A 21,581-nucleotide genomic window follows, 5' to 3' on the forward strand; every position below is an offset into this window, starting at 1 on the left:
TTTGCATTTCTCTAATGACCAGTGATGGTGAGCATTTTTTCATATGATTGTTGGCCTCATATGTGTCTTCTTTTGTAAAGTGTCTGTTCATATTCTTCTCCCACTTTTGAATGGGCTTGTTTATTTTTTCTTGTAAATTTGTTTTAGTTGTTTGTAGATTCTGGATATTAGCCCTTTTTCTGATGGGTAGATTACAAAATTTTTTTCCCATTCTGTTAGTTGCCGATTCACTCTAATGACTGTTTCTTTTGCCATGCAGAAGCCGTGGAGTTTGATTAGGTCCCATTTGTCTATTTTGGCTTTTGTTGCCAATGCTTTTGGTGTTTTGGTCATGAAGTCCTTGCCTGTGCCTATGTCCTGAATGATTTTGCCTAGATTTTCTTCTAGGGTTTTTATGGTATTAGATCTTATGTTTAAGTCTTTAATCCATCTGGAGTTAATTTTAGCATAAGGTGTCAGGAAGGGGTCCATTTTCTGCTTTCTGCACATGGCTAGCCGGTTTTCCCAACACCATTTATTAAACAGGGAATCCTTTCCGCATTGCATGTTTTTATGATGTTTGTCAAAGATCAGATGGTTGTAGATGTGTGGCATTGCCTCCGAGGCCTCTGTTCTGTTCCATTGGTCTATATCTCTGTTTTGGCACCAGTACCATGCTGTTTTGATTACTGTAGCCTTGTTGTGTAGTTTGAAGTCAGGTAGTGTGATGCCTCCAGCTTTATTCTTTTGCTTAAATTGACTTGGCTATGCGGGCTTGCTTTTGGTTCCGTATGAAGTTTAAGGTGGTTTTTTCCAGTTCTGTGAAGAAGGTCATTGGTAGCTTGATGGGGATAGTGTTGAATCTGTAAATTACTTTGGGCAGTATGGCCATTTTCATGATATTGATTCTTCCTAACTATGAGCATGGAATGTTTCTCCGTTTGTGTCCTCTCTTATTTCATCGAGCAGTGGTTTGCAGTTCTCCTTGAAGAGGTCCTTTACGTTCCTTGTTAGTTGTATTTCTAGGTATTTTATTCTGTTTGTAGCAATTGTGAATGGCAGTTTGTTCTTGATTTGGCTCTCATTAAGTCTGTTATTGGTGTATAAGAATGCTTGTGAGTTTTGCACATTGATTATTAAACATGTGAAAGGAAGACCCTCTGTGGGATCAAGACATGTTTTGTTAAAATTCTAATTAACAGATTTTTTTTTTTCCAAATAGGATTATGAATTTCTTTGGAAATTTTTTCTTTCTCTCAAATTCTACCTCCCAAAGATAAGAATAATCTAGACTCCTTTTTGAGGTTTTTCTCTCTTTTTTTCACCACCCATGTGTGAATAGCTTTCTTTCCAGCCAGGCTCGTGAAGGAACAGTTTATGGCCAAGACTGTGGCAGGCTTGCTTGTTCTCAGTCTGAGTGCAGCTTCTCGGAGACCTTGGCTCCCCTTGGCCATTCAAAGGTTAGCCTTGATGTCAAAGGTGATGTTTCTCCCTGCAGTTTCCTTCACCCTGTCTTCCCATATTACATGCTATTTTGAGATTCAGAACATTTTCTTCAGCTGCTTCTCTCAGATTTTTTTTCTCTGTGTTCCTCTTACTAAAGCTTTTATGTTGGCCTTCATCTCTATGCTCATGTATCTCAGAGGGAGATGTAAGAGGCTACTTTGGTAATTGATTTATTCATCTCATAATTTGGGTTTTTTCTTTTGAGATTTAATTTGAGTGTCTCAAACACATTTTTTTCTTTCCTTTTTTTCTAACGACAGAGGAGTTTGGAGTTGGGTGGAAAAAGAACAAGAATGGAAAGATATTCATTTGTCATTATAACCAATATTCAAATAGTTATGAGCAATCTACTATATGGCAAGCACTGATCACAACAAGGCATGAGAAAAATACAGCCCTTATTATCCCAGGAGGTACAACCCAAGGTAGGAGACAAGCTGGGGGTGGCAAGGCAGATGTGGAGATACAGGTTAGTCACTGGGAAGTAAGGGATATGTAAGTTGCTTTGAAAATACATACAGCCCTGGTCTGGGAGTCAGGAACTGTCTGCTCAGTGAGAGTGACTTCTAAGTAGAGATGTGACGGTTGAGTAGGAGTTAGCCTGGCAAAGCCAAGAGGCTTGTTCCAGGAGAAAGAAAGAGATCTGAGGTAGGAGAAAGCATGAGGAACTCAGGCTCCTGTAGAGAGTGCAGTATGCCTGGAGCCCAGACTGTGAGGGGTCAGTGGCAAGCAAGAAGGGTCTCACAAACAATGTTCAGTAGGTAGGAGTTTTCCCTGAGGGAAACTGTCTCTGGTAGGGAGACAGGAAGTGTTAAAAGCTGGGAAGTGATGGAGTCACTCTGTTATTGTGTTGAGAAAATATATTGGATATGGGAGGAAAGGAGGTAGGAAGTTGTTTTAAATTATCTGGAAATAATGGTGGTATAACCTGAAAAGGTGGCTGTAGTGTTGGAGAACAGTGAGTATATTGGAGAGGTATTTCAGCAGTAAGATTGACAGGACTGGGTGACTAACTGTGTGTAGATAAGAGAGAGAGAGAAATTTTCTTGGATGACATGTAGGTTTCTGGCTTCAAGTAATAGGTAGATATTAATGCCTCTCGTTGAGTCAGGAATGCTTGAGGAAGACCAGGTTTTGATTTCAGTTTGAAAAATGTTGGGGTTTATGTGGGGGCAGGGGGCTAGAATAAAAGTGGAGATAAGCATATATGGATCTGGAGCTCAGGGTTGAATATACAGATTTGGGAATTATCAACAATAGTTGGTACAGATCTATAATTCCTTATCCACAACTCCAAATCTCAAAAGCTCTGAAAACCAAGTGATTTTGACTTTAAGTTTCACGCAAATGCATTTGAAGCAAACCCTGATATGAACTAAGTTAAGGTATTTTTAATATTTATACCAATAGTATGATTATTTCTACCTTTTGTTGTAAGAAGGTTAATGCAATCAGTTATGGGGTGCTGTCCAAATCCTAATGTTAATGTTAGTAATATACAGTAAATGCAATGTTTTTGATTTCTAAAATCCAAAAAGAAAATCTAAATTCAAAATTACTTGTCCTCAAGGGGTTGTGAAACCTATATTTGAAATCTGGACAGTAGATAAGACCCTGAAGGACAGTCTTTGAGAGAATGAGAGTTCTAGGATGGATATGATAAATTGTCACTTAGTAGCTATCTCAAATATCTATCCTGTTTTGCAGAAACTAGAAAGTTAGAAACTACATTTTTCTCATCGGAAGCTGCTGTTTCAGATATAATTTCCCAAAGCAGATGACTTTCTGCCAGATTTGGAAGATGAAACTGATATGAAGGCTGTGCTCCTGCAGTTGCTGCTGGAGAACCCACTATGAAGGATGAGGAAGTCTAGATTTGGTGGTTTCATCCTGAACAGACTGCTTCCTGATCCTGGGAGCTTCTTGATTATGGTAGTAGAGCAAGTTATAAATATCAGCTACAACTTTGTGAACAGTTGCAGAAATAAGGTCCGTAGTAGCTACTCATATGCTTTATTATGTATTATATTAACATACATGAAAGTATTTAGAGGAAGCATATATTTTGTGCATGCTTTCCCCTTCTTCGCTTTCTTTTTCTTTTTCTCTTTGATACACAGTATGTTAATGATTGCCAAATGTATCATTTTGGCCACAGGCGCAGGATGTCCAAATAGTACCGTGACTGAACTAGAAAAGAATTTAGTGTCACTCAGTGGTGATTGGATGGATGCCGTGACTGATAAAACTTTGGATCTTCTCTTCACACGGGAAGATAACATTGTTTTCATAGGTGTGAAACATAGTTTTATCACATTAGGTAGGAGCACATTGTGGTTGCTAGTGGTGCTGTTTAAGTATAGGTAGAAGGATGTGCTGGGTGTTAAGAAGCTGATGGGGTATTGCTCCATCTCTTGTTAGTCTAGTATGCTATCCTTTCTTCAGAGGCTGGGACATAAAATGACCTTTCCCATACTCTTGCAACTAGGATTCTGGATATGATTTGGGTTCTACAAATCAGATGCCCTTATGTGAGATTTGGAAAGTAGAAGTAATGTGGGGAAATTCTACTGTTTCATATGTCAATTCTGTTTTAAGCACCATCTGGACATAGTATATTTCCCACTGGGGCAGCTTCCCAATCCTTTGCCATTTTTGTTGTTAGCTTCCTGACTCTGGCAGTGGGGGCTTAGTTCTGGAGTCAATAGATGGCACCTTCACAGTTTGGCAAATGGCTTCATAAGTGTAAGGGGCAGTGTCTCCTTTTATGTCTTTGAAGATATTCCTACAGCCTCAACCTTAAGTTCGTTTCTTGAGCTTTCACAGTAGCTCTGCAGTTAATTTAATACCCTGTAGTAAATTCCTCCTTAAGCTGGCTGGAGAAAATTCTGTTTGCTTCAGTGAATTCTGACTGAAAAAAATGTGCCTAAGGCAAACCCTCAGGAAAACCTACTTATGATACATGATAAGAACAGAGAACTTCACCAAAATTAATTGGAATAAGCAGAGAGAGAGAGAAAAAAAATAGTGTAACGTCATGGGAGGCTATGGATAATAAATTAGAAACAACTTCAAAATAGGCCACATCATGGAGGGTAAGAGAAACCCTCTATCACCATTACCAGAATGAGAAAATAGGGCATAAAATAGTTTTTCTGATTCTCAAAATCATTCTAGTGATTATATGGCAAGACAAGACTATGTCTTTAATTTCTAGACAACATCACAGAAATTAAAGGAAAGCCGGAAATGAAAGAAATCCTTCTTTGGAGAAAGATAAATTGAAAGAGAGGCTGTCTCTGTCCATAGAGAACCAAGAAAAGATAGAGGCTCCACAAAGCTTCTATCTTTATGTATATATATTAAAGTGTATATATACTTTTAGAGTTGAACACACAGCAAGTGCACAGTGAAACACAAATATCATAGAACACTTTGTGAGTGAATAAAACATTCAAACGACTTCCACCCTTTACCCAGTAAGAAAAGGCTCTAGGCCACCTCCTTCTCAAACTTTCTGTCTTCCTTGGCCATGGCATCCAGGTACTGTTTGGTAACTGGACATCAGGTCATTCATGGTGCTCTCAACCTCAATGCACTCATTCATCTCATCCATGCCCTCACCCATGCACAAGTGCAGGGAGGCCTTGCACCTGAACATGACAGTGAGCTGCTCCAAGATGTGCTAGAACAGCTCCTGGATGGCTGTGTTGTTGCTGATGAAGTTAGCGGACATTTTAAGCCCTGGGAGTGGCTACATTTCACATTGTGTGTATGTGTATGTGGGGGCACAATGAGCAAAGTAGCTCCTGTACTTGTTTTGGATGTTAAGAATTTGCTCGTCCACCTCCCTCATGGACATGCAGTCCCTGAAAATGGCAGCTGCTACTAGGTAGCATCCATGGCAGGGGTCACAGGTAACCATTACGTTCTTGGCTTCTTGGTCTGCTGATGACCATCTAGAGTCAGCACAGTCTCTGACTTGGGAGTTGGTGTTGCTTAATGTTTTTATCCACACACAAACAAAACTCAAATGTCTTTTGTATTGGGCAAGTAGGCAAAGCCTCTTGTATTTATTTTAGACAACTAAAAGATAATCCCTAAAACATTCATGTTCTACGTGTTAGAAACACCTCATAGTTACATAGGAGTTGCTAATCTTGAGCATTTCCTTTATACCCTTCAATTATTTGCCCTCTCTTAGTGCATTGTTTCTCTATATTCTTGTTTCCTTTGTTTTCCTTCCAAGTAACTTAGTTGCTATCACGCTAAGTTACTAAGGCTACGATATATATATTAATTAAAAGCTTCTTTTTTGAAAGGGAGACACATATCTATTTTTCTTCTCCAATTTTTAATATGAATCTTTAATGATTTTATTTACCTGCTTGTTTTGTACCATAGAAGTTGCCATCTTTAGTACTTTCTTCCAGAGAGGTTTATAGCTACCACAGTATCCACTTCTACACTCCCAAAATGTCTGTGTGTAACTCATAATTTCAAATGCATACTATTATAGTTAACACTTGTTAAGATCAAAGTTATAGCTAGGATTGTCACAGTCACTGTGGAATTTACAGAGAGTAAGAGGCACATCTTCTACTGTTTCATATTTTTAGCATTTAGAATACTACCTACCAAGAAGGTACTTGTTACTGATCCGACATCCAGAAAACTCCTGTTAGAGATTCAGCTAGCTTCATGGTCTGCCTATCAGTGTTTGCTAGTTTGTTCTTTACTTTCCCGGGACCTAGAATCATCTTCCAACCCACAAATATTATGATTATGTTGTATCTCCCACTTGTCAATTATTTATACAAACGCTTGATGAAAATGACCCTAGATGGAACTGGCAGATTCTGTTGTTGACATGACTATATTTTAAAAAGTGCTCATTTGTTCCTTTATTGTTGATTAGAAATAGACAACAAGAATTCATGAATAAAATTTCGCAATGCTGATTTTCAAAGAAGGCCTTGATTAGGAAAACTATCAAAATTTTTCAAAGTATAAGTATATTACATAGTCTGGATTTCACTTGGCCACATGTTTATTCTTCAAATTTCTGGTATTAAAATAGGCATCTTGGAAAAATTATATTGTTACTCACTTACTACTTTAGATAAATGAAACTAAGACAAGATAACATAAAGCTCATAGAAACAACTCAAGAACAGAGGGAGAGGACAACAGGTGCTGCATTGTGGTGGGAACCAATAAATACAATGGCAGTGCTACTGACAAGTCTTCAGAAAGAAGACTTGCATAATCCAAAATTATGCAATTTCACAAAAATTGAGTAAAAAGCATTACTCAGAGGCATAAAGTATAAAAAAGATGTCATTATACACAAACTCAATTATAAAATATAACTACTATCCCATTTCAAAATAACAATCTGTTTCAATTTTTAGAACTTTTATAAAAACGAGCCTATAAATATGACACCTTAATGCTCCTGCCTTTTTTGCATATTCTACCCGTTCTGGTAGCCTGGTAGGTTCTGTTGGTATATGCTTTGTATTCAGGGGAAGAAAAGACAACTTGCAAGGGTAGGAGAAATTTCTTTTTCTGTCATGAAAAATCAATTCGGTTTTGGGTTGGAACAATAGCTCTCTGTGGCTCTCCTCCTCTCTCTCTCATGCATGTGCACACACATACCAACACACACACATTTACACCAACCCTTCTCCATATACACACTCTGCATGTCATTTGATTCTAAAACCCATCTCACTAATCCTCTTTGAAACTCAATGCAAGCCCTATGATTTGATCTTTCTCTTTTCTTTTAGGAACCCTAATGTCATTTCAATTCCAGAACTTTCCTTCTAATCTGCTCCACTGACTCTTGGAATTTCCTGAGCTCAAGATTCTAAGACCATGATTTCTTTATTGTTAATGTTTTATCAGTCAGATGTAGGGTTTTATCCCTATGAGCTCATCATTCTGAAATGTGACACCAATCTGTCTTTGTTAGACATTGTAAGAATTGCTGGGGAAACCTAGGTTCTTTGCATAGGCTGAAATCTTTAGTCAGGTGCACTGTTCTTTGCATAGGCTGAAATCTTTAGTCAGGCGCTCTTATGCAGACCTCCTACCACTTCTCATTTGCCAATGCTAAGAAGAGAGCAAGTTCAAAGTAGAAGGAAATGAGTTTGCATTTTTCTTGTTTTTATAATTATACTTTATGTTCTGGGGTACATGTGCAGAACATGCAGGTTTGTTACATAAGTATACACGTGCCATGGTCATTGGCTGCATCCATCACCCAGTCATCTACATTAGGTACTTTCCTAATTCTGTCCCTCCCCTAGCTCTCCACCCCCCTGACAGGCCCCAGCGTGTGATGTTCCCCTCCCTGTGTCCTTGCATTCTCATTGTTCAACTCCCACTTACAAGTGAGAACATGTGGTATTTGGTTTTCTGTTGTCATGTAGTTTGCTGAGAATGATGGTTTCCTGCTTCATCCATGTCCCTATAAAGGACATGAACTCATCCTTTTTTTATGGCTGCATAGTATTACATGGTGCATATGTGCCATATTTTCTTTTTCTAGTCTACATTGATGGGCATTTGGGTTGGTTCCAAGTCTTTGCTATTGTGAACAGTGCTGCAATAAATATACATGTGCATGTGTCTTTATAATAGAATGATTTATAATCCTTTGGGTATATATATACTCAGTAATGAGACAGCTGGGTCTAGTGATATTTCTGGTTCTAGATCCTTGAGGAATCACCACATTGTCTTCCACAATGCTTGAACTAATTTACACTCCCACCAATGGTGTAAAATTGTTTCTATTTCTCCACATCCTCTCCAGTATCTGTTGTTCCTGACTTTTTAATGATTGTCATTCTGTCATGAGATAGTATCTCAATGTGATTTTGATTTGTATTTCTCTAATGACCAGTGATGATGAGCCTTTTTTCATATGCTTGTTAGCTGCATAAATGGCTCCTTTTGAGAAGTGCCTGTTCATATCCTTTGCCCACTTTTTGATGGAACTGTTTGTTTGTTTTTTCCTGTAAATTTATTTAAGTTCTTTGTAGATTATGGATATTATCCATTTGTCAGATGGATAGATTGCAAAATTTTCTCCCATTCTGTAGATTGCCTATTCACTCTGATGACAGTTTCTTTTGCTATGCAGAGAGCTTACATTTTTCAACGCTTGCTCCTGAGGTGCTACTCTTGGCCACTTAGCTTAACTGAACTCCCTTCTCCACCTGTTTGCCCTTAAACAGTGTAATACTGACAATGACTCTTTACCTGAAAATAGAAACTTTCCTCCTGTCTGTACCCTGCCTGTGTGGCTGTCTAGGACTTTGCAAAATACTTTCTGGTGTGTTTTCTCATGTTATTCTGGGAGCACAGTGAAAGGAGCAGGGCAGAGTTTTCAGTCCTCATTTTAAACATAAGAAAACTTCAGTTTTGAAGACATGAATGATCCCTGCAGTAGGTCACATAACTAGGTAAGTCCTTAAAATTGGATGAAATTCTGCTGTTTTTGATTCCTGGCCTGGCCCTCTTTCTTCTTCACCTGTGCTTCCCGAACTTCAATCATCCTAAGCTACCATCTTATTTTACCATGTCTGGCTACCACTTGTTAATATTTTTAGGTATTTTTAGTATACTCACTTTTTTACTCAAATTAAAAATATCTAATGAAGAACTCTCTATCATTATCACAAGTGGAAAACTAGTACTTCTTTCCCAGTGGAAGGTAACTGACTATAAGTACATCAAAACAAAGCAATATTATGAAATTCTAGCTAAATAAGTTGCTTTCATGTTACCAAGCCAAAGACTCTGAAGCCTAGGCCTACTTTATTATTATAATGAAAAAAGTTAGCAAATGATCGATATACGTTAAGTATATGCTAGCATGAACCGGAGGCTCTCTGTGAGAATGTTAAATGGATTGAGAGACAGTTGAAAAGAATAAAAGAACGGAATCACTATATGAATCAGCATTTTTAGGCTGATTTTAGGTAGTATTCTCCAACAACTCTTTGGGAAACATCATTATATTCTGAGTACTCACAGATCTCTTACCTTTTCTTCCTTCCAGTGGACTTAAATGCAGACTTCCAAGTGCAGACTTTGAACCTGTCTTCCCTCTTCTCCCCCAGACTGAGTCACCAGTAGGGACTTTGAAGCCAATTTCACCTCCTGGCTCCATGCCTACCCTGCCTGAGTCTCTTCACGTTTCTATGCTACTGCAGAGATGGCTCCAATAACAGAAATTTAGACACAATAGTGTCTAAATAGGCATTAAACAAGTACTCTTTGTGTCTAGTTTTTAATTATTTAGCACATTTTTCAACTGCTGGAGGAAACCAAGCAAGACAACAACATGGTTGAGCATAAATAGGATCCTTTTCAGAAGAATTGCTCCTCTGTTTAAAAATTACTATTTTAGAAAATCAATTTTGTAGCTATTACCAGGTATCTTGCAAGGAAAAATACAAGACTTTGGAATAAACTTAAAAGACTACTTGGATATCCTTTTAGTGGAATGCTAGAGCCTCTGGTAAATTATCTGATTCTGGAAGGGATCTTGCACTTTTCATTACCTTTGAGCTATTTTATAATCCTCTAAATTGTAGATAATCTCATAGCAATGCAAATAATTCTTTTTTTTTTTTTTTAAAGCCTACATACAGCACCCGTTATTCCCAGGCAGTCTCCCATCCAAGTACTAACTAGGCCTGACCCTGCTTAGCTTCCGAGATCAGATGAGATCGGGTGCGTTCAGGGTGGTATGGCCGTAGACACAAATAATTCTTATCTATAAACATTTAAGCAAATTTTGTCTGGTGGAGAAAGCTACTTTTGAGTCCATTTGTAAATTCATTTCAACATTCCCTTACCTTATATATACAATTGATTCTTTGATTTCTCCTTTGAACAAGGCTACAACATGAGCCTAATTTCCTCATTAATTAATAAATTAAAAACCTTGATATGTGAGTGACACGAGAGTTTTTTGGGAGAGGAAGATCCAAGATGGCCGATTAGGAGCACCTCAGGATTGCAGCTCCCAGTGAAAGCACAGAGCGTGAGTGGATGCTGCATTTCCAGACGGATTTTTATTGCCCACAGACCAGGAGATTCCCAGGTGGAGGAGCCCCATGGGTCGCCAGCACAGCTGGTTTGGCCGGCGCGGCTGGTTTGGCCGGCGTGGCTGTTTGGCTGGCGGGGCTGTTTTCACTGGCGCGGCCGTTTTGCCGGCAGTTCTCTGTACAAAATACATGGGTCCGGGTGCCATTTTAGCTGGCGATTGGAGCTCCTGGCAGACAGAGGTGCCCATTCAACTGATTAGAAAGGGGACTGAAACAGGGAGCCAGGCCAGGAGATTCCTGGGCAAAAAAGCGCCATGAATCTCCGCACGGCTGTTTCAGCCAGCGCAGGCGCAGTGGGTCGCCGCATGGGAAATCACACAGATACCGGTGCCTTTTTAACAGGTGACTGGAACACCTGGTAGACAGAGTCGACCGTTCAACAACAACAACAGAAAAGGGCTCTGAGGCAGGGAGCCAGGTGATCAGGCTTGGCTGATCCCACCCCCACAAAAGAACAGCAATCAGAAACACTCTGGATTGAGAGTTTCACAGCAAGCACAGCTGAACTCAGGACGGTCCAGCTGTGTAGGGGAGGGGTGTCTGCCATTACCGAGGTAGTCCACCACTACGGAGGTAGTTTGCCATTGCCGAGGCAGCCTGCCATTACAGAGAGAGTCTGCCATTATAGAGGTGGGCCACCATTGCTGAGGCAGTTCTAACTACACCCGTATAAGCAGGACTGCAGGGAAGTTCACATGGCAGCTGGGCGGAGCCCACAGCAGCTCAGCAAAGCCTCTGCAGGCAGACAGTGACTAGGCTGCCTCCTTGCTGGGCAGGGCAGCCCTGAAAAAAGACAGCAGCACAACAGAAACTCATAAATAAAGCCCTAACTCCCTGGGACAGAGCACCTGGGAAAAAATAAAATAAAAAAAAGGGTTTATGAGTTCTGCTGCAGCAGACTTAAACATACCTGCCCAGCAGCTCTGAATGAACAACAGGGCTCACAGCTCAGCACTTGAGCTCCTATAAAGGACAGACTGTCTCCTCAAGCAGCTCCCTGACCACCATATATCCAAAGAGTCACCTCATAAAGGACAGCTCAGACTGACATCTGGCAGGTATCCTTCTGGGACAAAAATAGCAGAAGAAGAAACTGGCAGCAATCCTTACTGTTCTGCAGCTGCTGCAGGTGATCCCCAGGCAAGCAGGGCGTGGAGTGAACCTCAGCAGTCCTACAGCAGAGGGGCCAGACTGTTAGAAGGAAAACTAAGAAACAGAAAGAAATAACTTCATCACCAACAAACTGGAAGTCCATTCAGAGACCCAATCTGAAAGTCAACAACTACAAAGATGACAGGTGGATAAATCCACAAAGATGGGAAGAAACCAGTGCAAAAAGGATGAAAACACCTGAAACCAGAACGCCTCTCCTCCTACAAGGGATCACAACTCCTCACCAGCAAAGGAACAAGGCTGGATGGAGAATGAAGGTGATGAATTGACAGAATCAGGCTTCAGAAGGTGGAAACATCTGTGAGATAAAAGAACATGTTCTAACCCAATGCAAAGAAACTAAGAACCTTGAAAAAAGATTTGACGAAATGCTAACGAGAATAAACAACTTAGAGAGGAATATAAGTGAATTGATGGAGCTGAAAAACACAACACGAGAACTCGCGAAGCATACACAAGTTTCAACAGCCGAATTGACCAAGCAGAAGAAAGGATATCAGAGGTTGAAGATCAACTCAATGAAATAAAACAAGAAGGCAAGATTAGAGAAAAAAGGGTAAAAAGCAATGAACAAAGTCTCCAAGAAATATGGGACTATGTGAAAAGACCTAATCTATGTTTGATAGGTGTACCTGAATGTGACGAAGAGAATGAATCCAAGCTGGAAAATACTCTTCAGGATATTATCCAGGAAAACTTCCCCAACCTAGCAAGGCAGACCAATATTCAAGTCCAGGAAATACAGAGAACACCACAAAGATATTCCTCAAGAAGAGCAACCCCAAGGCACATAATCGTCAGATTCACCAGAGTTGAAATGAAGGAGAAAATGCTAAGAGCAGCCAGAGAGAAAGGTCGGGTTACCCACAAAGGGAAGCCCATCAGACTCACAGCAGATCTCTCAGCAGAAACCCTACAAGCCAGAAGATAATGGGGGCCAATATTCAACATCCTTGAAGAAAAGAACTTTCAACCCAGAATTTTATATCCAGCCAAACTAAGCTTCATAAGTGAAGGAAAAATAAAATCCTTTGTGAACAAGCAAGTACTCAGAGATCTCATCACCACCAGGCCTGCTTTACAAGAGTTCCTGAAAGAGGCACTAAACATAAAAAGGAACAACCAGTACCAGCCACTCCAAAAATATACCAAATGGTAAAGACCATCAACACAATGAAGAAACTGCATCAACTAACGGGCAAAACAGCCAGCTAGCATCAAAATGGCAGGATCAAATTCACACATAACAATATTAACCCTAAATGTAAACAGGCTTAATGCCCCAATCAAAAGACACAGACTGGAAAATTGGATAAAAAGCCAAAACCCATTGGTGTGCTGCATCCAGGAAACCCATCTCACATGCAAGGATACACAAAGGCTCACAATAAAGGGATGGAGGAAGATTTACCAAGCAAATGGAGAGCAAAAAAAAAAAAAAGCAGGTGTTCCAATTCTCATCTCTGATAAAATAGATTTTAAAGCAACAAAGATCAAAAGAGACAAAGAAGGACATTACATAATGGTAAAAGGATCAATGCAACAAGAAGAGCTAACAATACCCTACTTTCAAGAGGCTAATCACATTGTCTTCTGTTCTCTAGGCAACACAATCTTTCAACATTTACCTAGATAAGGAAAAGTAAAAGATTATCTTTAATCCACTCAGTAGATGTTCAGTTGCTACCTGCAGAACTTTAATAGAGAGAAAAATTCTATCTCTACTTACTTAGCACTGCTTGATTGCTGGATGCACTGTATTTTCATCTTTGGAATAAGAACAATTAATTCACTTTTGAAAATTCTTAAAACCTTGGGTTAAGTTTGCTAATAAAGTTTTACAGGCAAAAATAATTTGACAATTTAAAACATATGTAGTATAGTATCTACTAGGTATTATATGTTTCTCAATCTTAATTTTGGAAAAAGAATAATTAAGATTTTAAAACTGTATTTGGGCATTAAAATGCTTTTAAGATCATGCTGTTTTTCAGGCAGGGCATCCTGACAAATAACAGCCTTTCCCAGGATCATCCATGGATAATATCTTTTCCTTCTTATTGCCATGCTAGTGATTGACCAAGATTTGGAAAATATTTTGGTGTTACTTGACAGAATGAGATAATATGCCCATTCACTCAACAAAAACCTAGACAACGTTTGGTGAAAATCTCTCCTGCTCTTACATCCATTTAAATTTTTTCCTATTTTCCTCTAAAAAAAGAACCTTAACCTTAGGGGTCATCTAAACCAAAGATATCCTGGAAATTCTGCATATACTATTGCATAGCCCTCAAATATAAAAGCTTTTAAATATATTAGAATATTTAAGTTAGCACTTAAATGTAAAATGTAGCATTTTTAAAAGACATATGGAATTGCAAAGCCTCTACCTCAGATTTATAACTGTGAGGATTCAACGTTATGACAAGATAGACCGGATAATAGTGGCTGCCTAAATTTGAGCCTTTGCATCTATCTATCCTATCATCCATCTATCTATCCATCCGTTCATCTATCTTTGTATCCATCTATGTATGTATGTATATTACCTTTCTCTACCTATATATCTATGACAAGGGAAATAGTCTACTGCTACATAGCTAAGCCATTTGTAGCATAACTGATAAACAAATTCTATAAACTTCAATTTATTTTTGGAAGTGGAAGTAATCATCCAAGAGCAGTAGAGTTGTCTCTTAAGCTGAGGATTGTTTGAAGTCAAGTAGGAATGACACAAAAGGGAGGAGAACACAGATGCAAAGGGGTCATAGCACTAGCAGAAGATAGACAACATCAATTAGATTTCACCTGCAGAAAGAGGAGGTCCACTTCCTGTTGGAAAAAGAATACTGGAAACAGAGCTGAGCCCTGGTAGGACTTGGCAAGGGCTACGAAAGGACAATGCTTATAAAGTATATGGAACTAGAGAGGCTTCAGTCTGGAGAAACATGATAGATTGTTTCCGAAGGTGACCGGAACAACTCTCCCATATCTCACGTTTTTTTGTTTTTTGTTTTTTGTTTTTTGTTTTTTGTTTTTTGTAATGTGACTTTGGCACTTCTCCCATTAGGAATTAGAGTTGTGAATCTGGGTTTGCACTGTGACTTGCTTTGAACAATAGAATGTGGTAGTGAGACTATACAACTTCTAAGACTAGATCTTAGAGGACTCTACAGCTTGCATCTGTGCCCTGTTGGAGTTCTGAGCACCACGTAAAGAAGTCCAGCTCTCCTGTTGGAGACTGCATGAAGACAAAAGTGACCTGCAGTTAGAAATCATGAGAGGAGAGGAGAGTTTGAAAGTCTTTATCCTGCTGGTTGAAGTCCTACGGGAGAAAGAGGCCCCAGAATTCCAGCCATCCAAGCTGAGTCAAAGCCATCTTGGATCTTCTAGCCCAAATTGCACTGTATGAATAGGCCCAGTGCACGCCATGAGAAACAGAGGGAAGTTGCTCCAAAAGAGCCATGCCCAGATATTCCAGAAAATCATAAACAAATAAACTATTATTTTTAGCCATTAAGTTTTGGGGTTGTTTGCAGCAATAGACAACTATTACAGGAAGATACTGTTTCCGGGATAAGTAGGCTTCTCAGAAAGAGAAAGTAGTCTTGAATGTTTGGTGGTGAAAAGGATAAAAAAGGAAGGGATTAAGATGAAATCTTCTACCAAAACAAGCTAGAGTCAAAACTAAGAAAAATATAGAACAACAAAACGGACATATTTGTTAAAGAAACTACACTTTGCTGTAGCAACATTAGAGGGCACTCTTGAAATAGGAAAACTGAGTTAAACTTCCTTGCTATTCTGGTTCATATAGTTGCTACACAAACATTAACAAAAACAAGCAAACGAACAAATAAAAAACCACTCAGTACCCACTATAATTTCCGATAATTATACAGCAGAAAATAATGACCAAAACATTTTAATAAAATGATAAAGAGAAAAAAAGCAATAAGCAGAACAACATTGCAACATAAACAACTTTAAATGTTATTTAGTGTTATTGAACAAGCAATTACCAATATGAACAAATAGAAAATTATAAATTCAAAGGCCAAAAATAGAAATGTGAAAACAAGGTATAAACAGATGCTGAGAAAACTCAAGAAAGAAATTTAGAAAGACAAATACATCTAAGAAATAAGCACTTAATTACAGAGTGCCCAAGGGAGAAAAGATATGATGAAAAGAATGGCAAAGAACAGAAGATGGGGAGAAAAAAAGATTTAAAGATGAAGTCTCAGCCAGAGCAATTAGGCAAGAGAAAGAAATAAAGAGCATATCAACTGGAAAGGAGAAAATCAAATGGTACCTGTTTGCAGATGACATGATCTTATATATAGACTAACAGAAAACGCTTAAAACTGATAAATTAAGTCAAGTTGTAATATACAAAATCAACATACAAAATCAGTAATATTTCTATACACCAATAATTAACTGAAAAATAAATCAAGAAGATTCTTCTCTGAAGAAAGCAGATTGCTCCTACAGGACCTGGGAGACACTCCAAATACAGTAAATGTCCAAACTGTGGAAGTGAGAAAGGGGGATCATCTGCCCCCAAACACACACCCTCGCTGGGGAACCTGAAGGTCTAGGTCAGGGGAGAAGATTCTGACCTTACCTGGAGCGGAGTCAATTTCGAGACCCAAGCAAAATATAGAGGTAGAGGAAGCAATATGAAAAGCCCTGTAGGCTTGCTGGCTACCCCAGCAAGTCATTTCTGCCTTGCTTCACAGGGGTCTCTGGGGTGGGCTGCCTGAGGTTCTGGGAGAAGGAGATAGGAAGAAGCAAACTGCTAGCTGAACTTGAACAACTTGAACTGATCAAGAAATATCCTGGCCAGAACTCGGGAGAGAACATGAATCTGGTGTGTAGACTCCACAAGTGAGGGAAGCATCAAAGCCCTACCGGCTTTTGCAGCTGGCAAGCAGATAGCCTAAGGAAAGTTCTCAGTCCTGCTCTCCCACTGCCTAAAGATTTGGTGCTGTTGGGGGTGACACAGTAAGAGTGAGACCAGCACTCTGGGTTGTTTGGAAGCTGGGTGAGGCCTGCGACTGCTGTCATCCCCCCACTTCCCTGACAACCTTCATGGCACAGCAAATGCAGTCATAATTCTCCGAGGAACATAACTCCATTGACCTCAGAACCTTACCCCAACCCCCAGAGCAGTCACAGCAAGATGCACCATAGGAGGGTCTGAGCTCAGACATGCCTAGCCCCATCCCCACCTAATGGTCCTTCTTTACCCACCCTGGTAACTGAAGACAAAAGGCTTATACTCTTGGGAATTCTAGCATCCCACCCATTGCCTGTTCCTCCCCTTACTACCACAGTTGATGCCCTCTGGAAAGCACCACCCCCAGGCAGGTGGCCAACCAGGGAATACCTGTGGGACAAAAGAATCTGAACATCAGCTTTACAAAGCCTACCCAAATGAGAAAGAACCAGAAAACCAACTCTGGTAATATGACAAAACAAGGCTCTTTAATACACCCAAAAAATCACTAGCTCACCAACAATGGATCCAAACCAAGAAGAAATCCCTGATTTACCTGGGAAAAAAAATTCAGCAGGTTAGTTATTCAGTGAATCAGAGAGGCACCAGAGAAAGACAAAGCTCACTGCAAGAAAATCCAAAAAACAATACAAGAAGTGAAGGGAGAAATATTCAAGGAAATAGCATAAATATTAAAAAGTCAAAACTTTAGGAAATAATGGATGCACTTACAGAAATGAAAAGGCTTTGGAAAGTCTCAGCAGTACAATCAAACAAGCAGGAGAAAGAACTTCAGAGCTCAAAGACAAGATTTTCTAATTAACCTAATCTAACAACGACAAATAAAAAATAAGAAAATATGAACAAAGCCTCCAAGAAGTCTGAGATTATGTTAAATGACCAAACCTATGAATAATTGGTGTTCTCAAGGAAGAAGAGAAATCTAAAAGTTTGGAAAACATATTTGGAGAAATAATTGAGGAATACTTCCCTGGCCTTGCTAGAGACCTAGACATTCAAATAAGGAAGTTTAAGAACACCTGGGAAATTCACTGTAGGAAGATTATCACCTGGGCACATTGTCATCAGGTTAACTAAAGTTAAGATGAAGGAAAGAATCTTAAAAGATGTGAGGCAAAAGAACCAGGTAACCTATAAAGGAAAACCTATCAGATTAACAGCAGAAACCATATAAGCGAGAAGGGATTGGGGCACTATCTTCAGCCTCCTCAAATAAAACAATTATCAGCCATGAAGTTTGTATTCAGCAAAATGAAGCTTCAAAAAGGAAGGAAAGATAGAGTCTTTTTCAGACAAACAAATGCTGAGAGAATTCACCCCTATCAAGCCAACACTACAAGAACTGCTAAAAGGAGCTCTCAATCTTGAAACAAATCCTGGAAACACATAAAAACAGAACCTCTTTTAAAGCATTAATCTCACAGGGCCTATAAATCCAAAATACAATTAAAAAATAAAAAATCGGAAAACCACAGTACACAGGAAACAAATAGCACACTGAATGGAATGGTACCTCACATCTCAATACTAACATTGAATGTAAACGGTCTAAATGTTCCACTTAAAAGACACAGAATTACAGAACGGATTAGAATTTACTAATTCTTACCTCATGAGTCCTAACACATAAGTACTCACATAAACTTAAGGTAAAGGGGTGGAAAAGGACATCCATGCAAATAGACATGAAAAGCAAGTAGTATTAGCTATTTTTATATCAGACAAAACAAACTTTAAAGCAACAGCAGTTAAGAGACAAAAAGAGACATTCTATAATGATAAAAGGCCTTGTCCAACAAGAAAATATCACAATCCTAAATATATATACACCTAACACTGGACCTCCCAAATTTATAAAACAATTACTAATAGACCTAGGAAATGAGATAGACAGTACACGGTAATAGTGGGGTGGGGAGGACTTCAATACTCCACTCCACTGACAGCATTAGGCAGGTCATCAAGACAGAAAGTAATAAAAGAATGGATTTAAAATATACCCTGGAACAAATGCATTTACCAGATATTTACAGAATATTCTACCCAACAAGTGCAGAACATACATTCTATTCATCAGCACATGGAACTTCCTCCAAGATAGACCATATAGTAAGCCATAAAATGAGCCTCAATGAATTTAAGAAAATTGAAATTATATCAAGCACTCTCCCAGACCACAGTGGAATAAAACTGAAAATCAACTCCAAAAGGAATTTTCAAAACCATGCAAATACATGGAAATTAAATAACTTACTCTTGAATGAGCAAAGGGTAAAAACAAAATTGAGACTGAAATTAAAAAATTCTTCGAATTGAATGGCAATAGTGACACAACCTGTGAAAACCTCGAGAATACAGCAAAGGCAGTGCTAAGAGGAAAGTTCATAGCCCTAAGTGCCTACATCAAAAAGTCTGAAAGAGCACAGACAAATAAGGTCACACCTCAAAAACTAGGAAAACAAAAACAAACAAAATCCAAATCCAGCAGAAGAAATAACTAAGATTAGAGCAGAACTAAATGAAACCATAGAAAAAGTAGATAAGTGAAACAAAAAGCTGGTTCTTTGAAAAGATAAATAAAATTGATAGACCATTAGCAAGATTAACTAAGAAAAGAGGAAATTCCAAATAAGTTCATTAAGAAACAAAATAGGAGATATTACCACTGACACCACAGAAATACAAGAGATAATTCAAGGCTACTATGAGCAATTTTAGATGCATAAACTACAAAACCTAGAGGAGATGGAGAAATTCCTGGAAAAATACAACCCTCCTAGCTTAAATCAGGAAGAATCGAGACACCCTGAAAAGACCAATAACAAGCAGTGAGATTGAAATGGTAATAAAAAAAAAAAATTACCAGCAAGCAAAAGTCCAAGACCAGATGAATTCACAGCAGAATTCTACTAGACATTAAAAGAATAATTGGTACCAATGCTTTCCAAATTATTCCACAAGAAAGAGAAAAATCAAACTGTCCCTAATTCATTCTATGAATCTGGCATCGCCCTAATACCAAAACCAGGAGAGGACATATCCAAAAAGAAAACTACAGAGCAATATCTCTGATGAACATAGATGCAAGAATCCTTCACAAAGTACTAGCTAACCAAATCCAACAACATATCAAAAAGATAATCCACCATCATTAAGTGGGTTTCGTACTAGGGATGCAGGGATGGTTTAGCATATGTAAGTCGATAAATGTGATACACCACATAAACAGAATTAAAAACAAAAGTCACATGATTATCTCAATACACGCAGAAAAAGCATTTGACAAAATCCAGCATCCTTTATAATTAAAACTCTCAGCAAAATCAACATACAAGGGACATACCTGAAAGCAATAAAAGCCATCTATGATAAACCCACAGCCAACACAATACAAATGAGGAAAAGTTAAAAGCATTCCCTCTGACAACAGCAAACAGACAACCCCAGAGTGAGAGAAAATCTTCACAACCTATACATCTGACAAAAAACTAATATTTAGAATCTACAACAAACTCTAACAAATCAGTAAGAAAAATACAAACGATCCCATGAAAAATTGGGCTAAGGACATGAATAGACAATTCTCAAAAGAAGATGTACAAATTTCCAACAAACATATGAAAAAATGCTCAACACGACTAATGATCAGGGATATGCAAATCAAAACCACAGTGCAATACCACCTTACCCCTGCAACAATGGCCATAATCAAAAAAAAGTAGATGTGAGTGTAGATGTAGTGATCAGGGAACTCTTTTACACTGCTGGTGAGAATGTAAACTAGTACAGCCACTGTGGGAAAACCATGTGGAAATTCCTTAAAGAACTAAAAGTAGAACTACCATTTGATCCAGCAATCCCACTACTGGGTATCCACCCAGAGGAAAAGAAGTCATTATACGAAAAAGATACTTGCACACACATGTTTGTAGCAGCACAATTCACAATTGCTGACTTGTGGAACCAATTGCCCATCAATCAATGAGTGGACAAAGAAACTGGTATATACATACAATGGAATACTACTCAGCCATTAAAAAAATGAATTAGCATGTTCAGCAACCTGGACGAAATTGGAGACTATTATTCTAAGTGAAGTGACTCAGGAATAAAAACTAAACATCGTATTTTCTCACTGATATGTGGGAGCTAAGCTATGAGGACACAAAGGCATAGGAACGATACAATGGACTTTGGGGACTTGGGGGGAAGGTTAGGAGGGGAGCGAGAGAAAAAAGATTACAAATAAGATGCAGTGTATACTACTCAGGTGATGGATGCACCAAAATCTCACAAATCACCACTTAAGAACTTACTCATGTAACCAAATACTATCTATACCCCAATAACCTGTGGAAAAATAAAATCTAAAAAAAGATGGAAAAAAAAGTAATAAAGTAAAAAAGAAGTGATAGATAATAGCAGATGGGGAAAGAAGATTCTGTTTATATTATATATAATTAGAGTTTCTAAAAAGAGAAAAAAATAAAATTAGAAAGAATACTGTATTTAAAACTATACTTGAACTCATATATATATATTTTATTGCACTTTAGGTTCTGGGGTACACGTGCAGAACATGCAGGATTGTTGCATAGGTACATACATGGCAATGTGGTTTGCTGCCTCCATCCACCCCATCACCTATATCTGGCTTTTCTCCCCAAGTTATCCCTCCCCAACCTCCCTACCCCATGCTGTCCCTCCCCTATTCCCCCCTCCAACAGACCCCAGTGTTTGATACTCCCCTCCCTGTGTCCACG

General features: G+C 38.7%; 1 non-coding gene across 1 annotated transcript; it reads right to left on the reverse strand.

Annotated features, from left to right (window-relative positions):
• Positions 1 to 10,148: 10,148 nt before the first annotated feature.
• LOC135277876 (5S ribosomal RNA) lies at positions 10,149 to 10,267 on the reverse strand. Its single transcript, XR_010345451.1, has one exon. It is a non-coding gene; the product is annotated as a 5S ribosomal RNA (ribosomal RNA).
• Between the last annotated feature and the right edge of the window lie 11,314 nt (positions 10,268 to 21,581).

Source organism: Aotus nancymaae, unplaced genomic scaffold (genome assembly GCF_030222135.1).
Source record: "Aotus nancymaae isolate 86718 unplaced genomic scaffold, 86718_ANA_hifiasm-v0.15.2.pri h1tg000033l, whole genome shotgun sequence".
Classification (NCBI taxonomy): Eukaryota; Metazoa; Chordata; class Mammalia; order Primates; family Aotidae; genus Aotus; species Aotus nancymaae.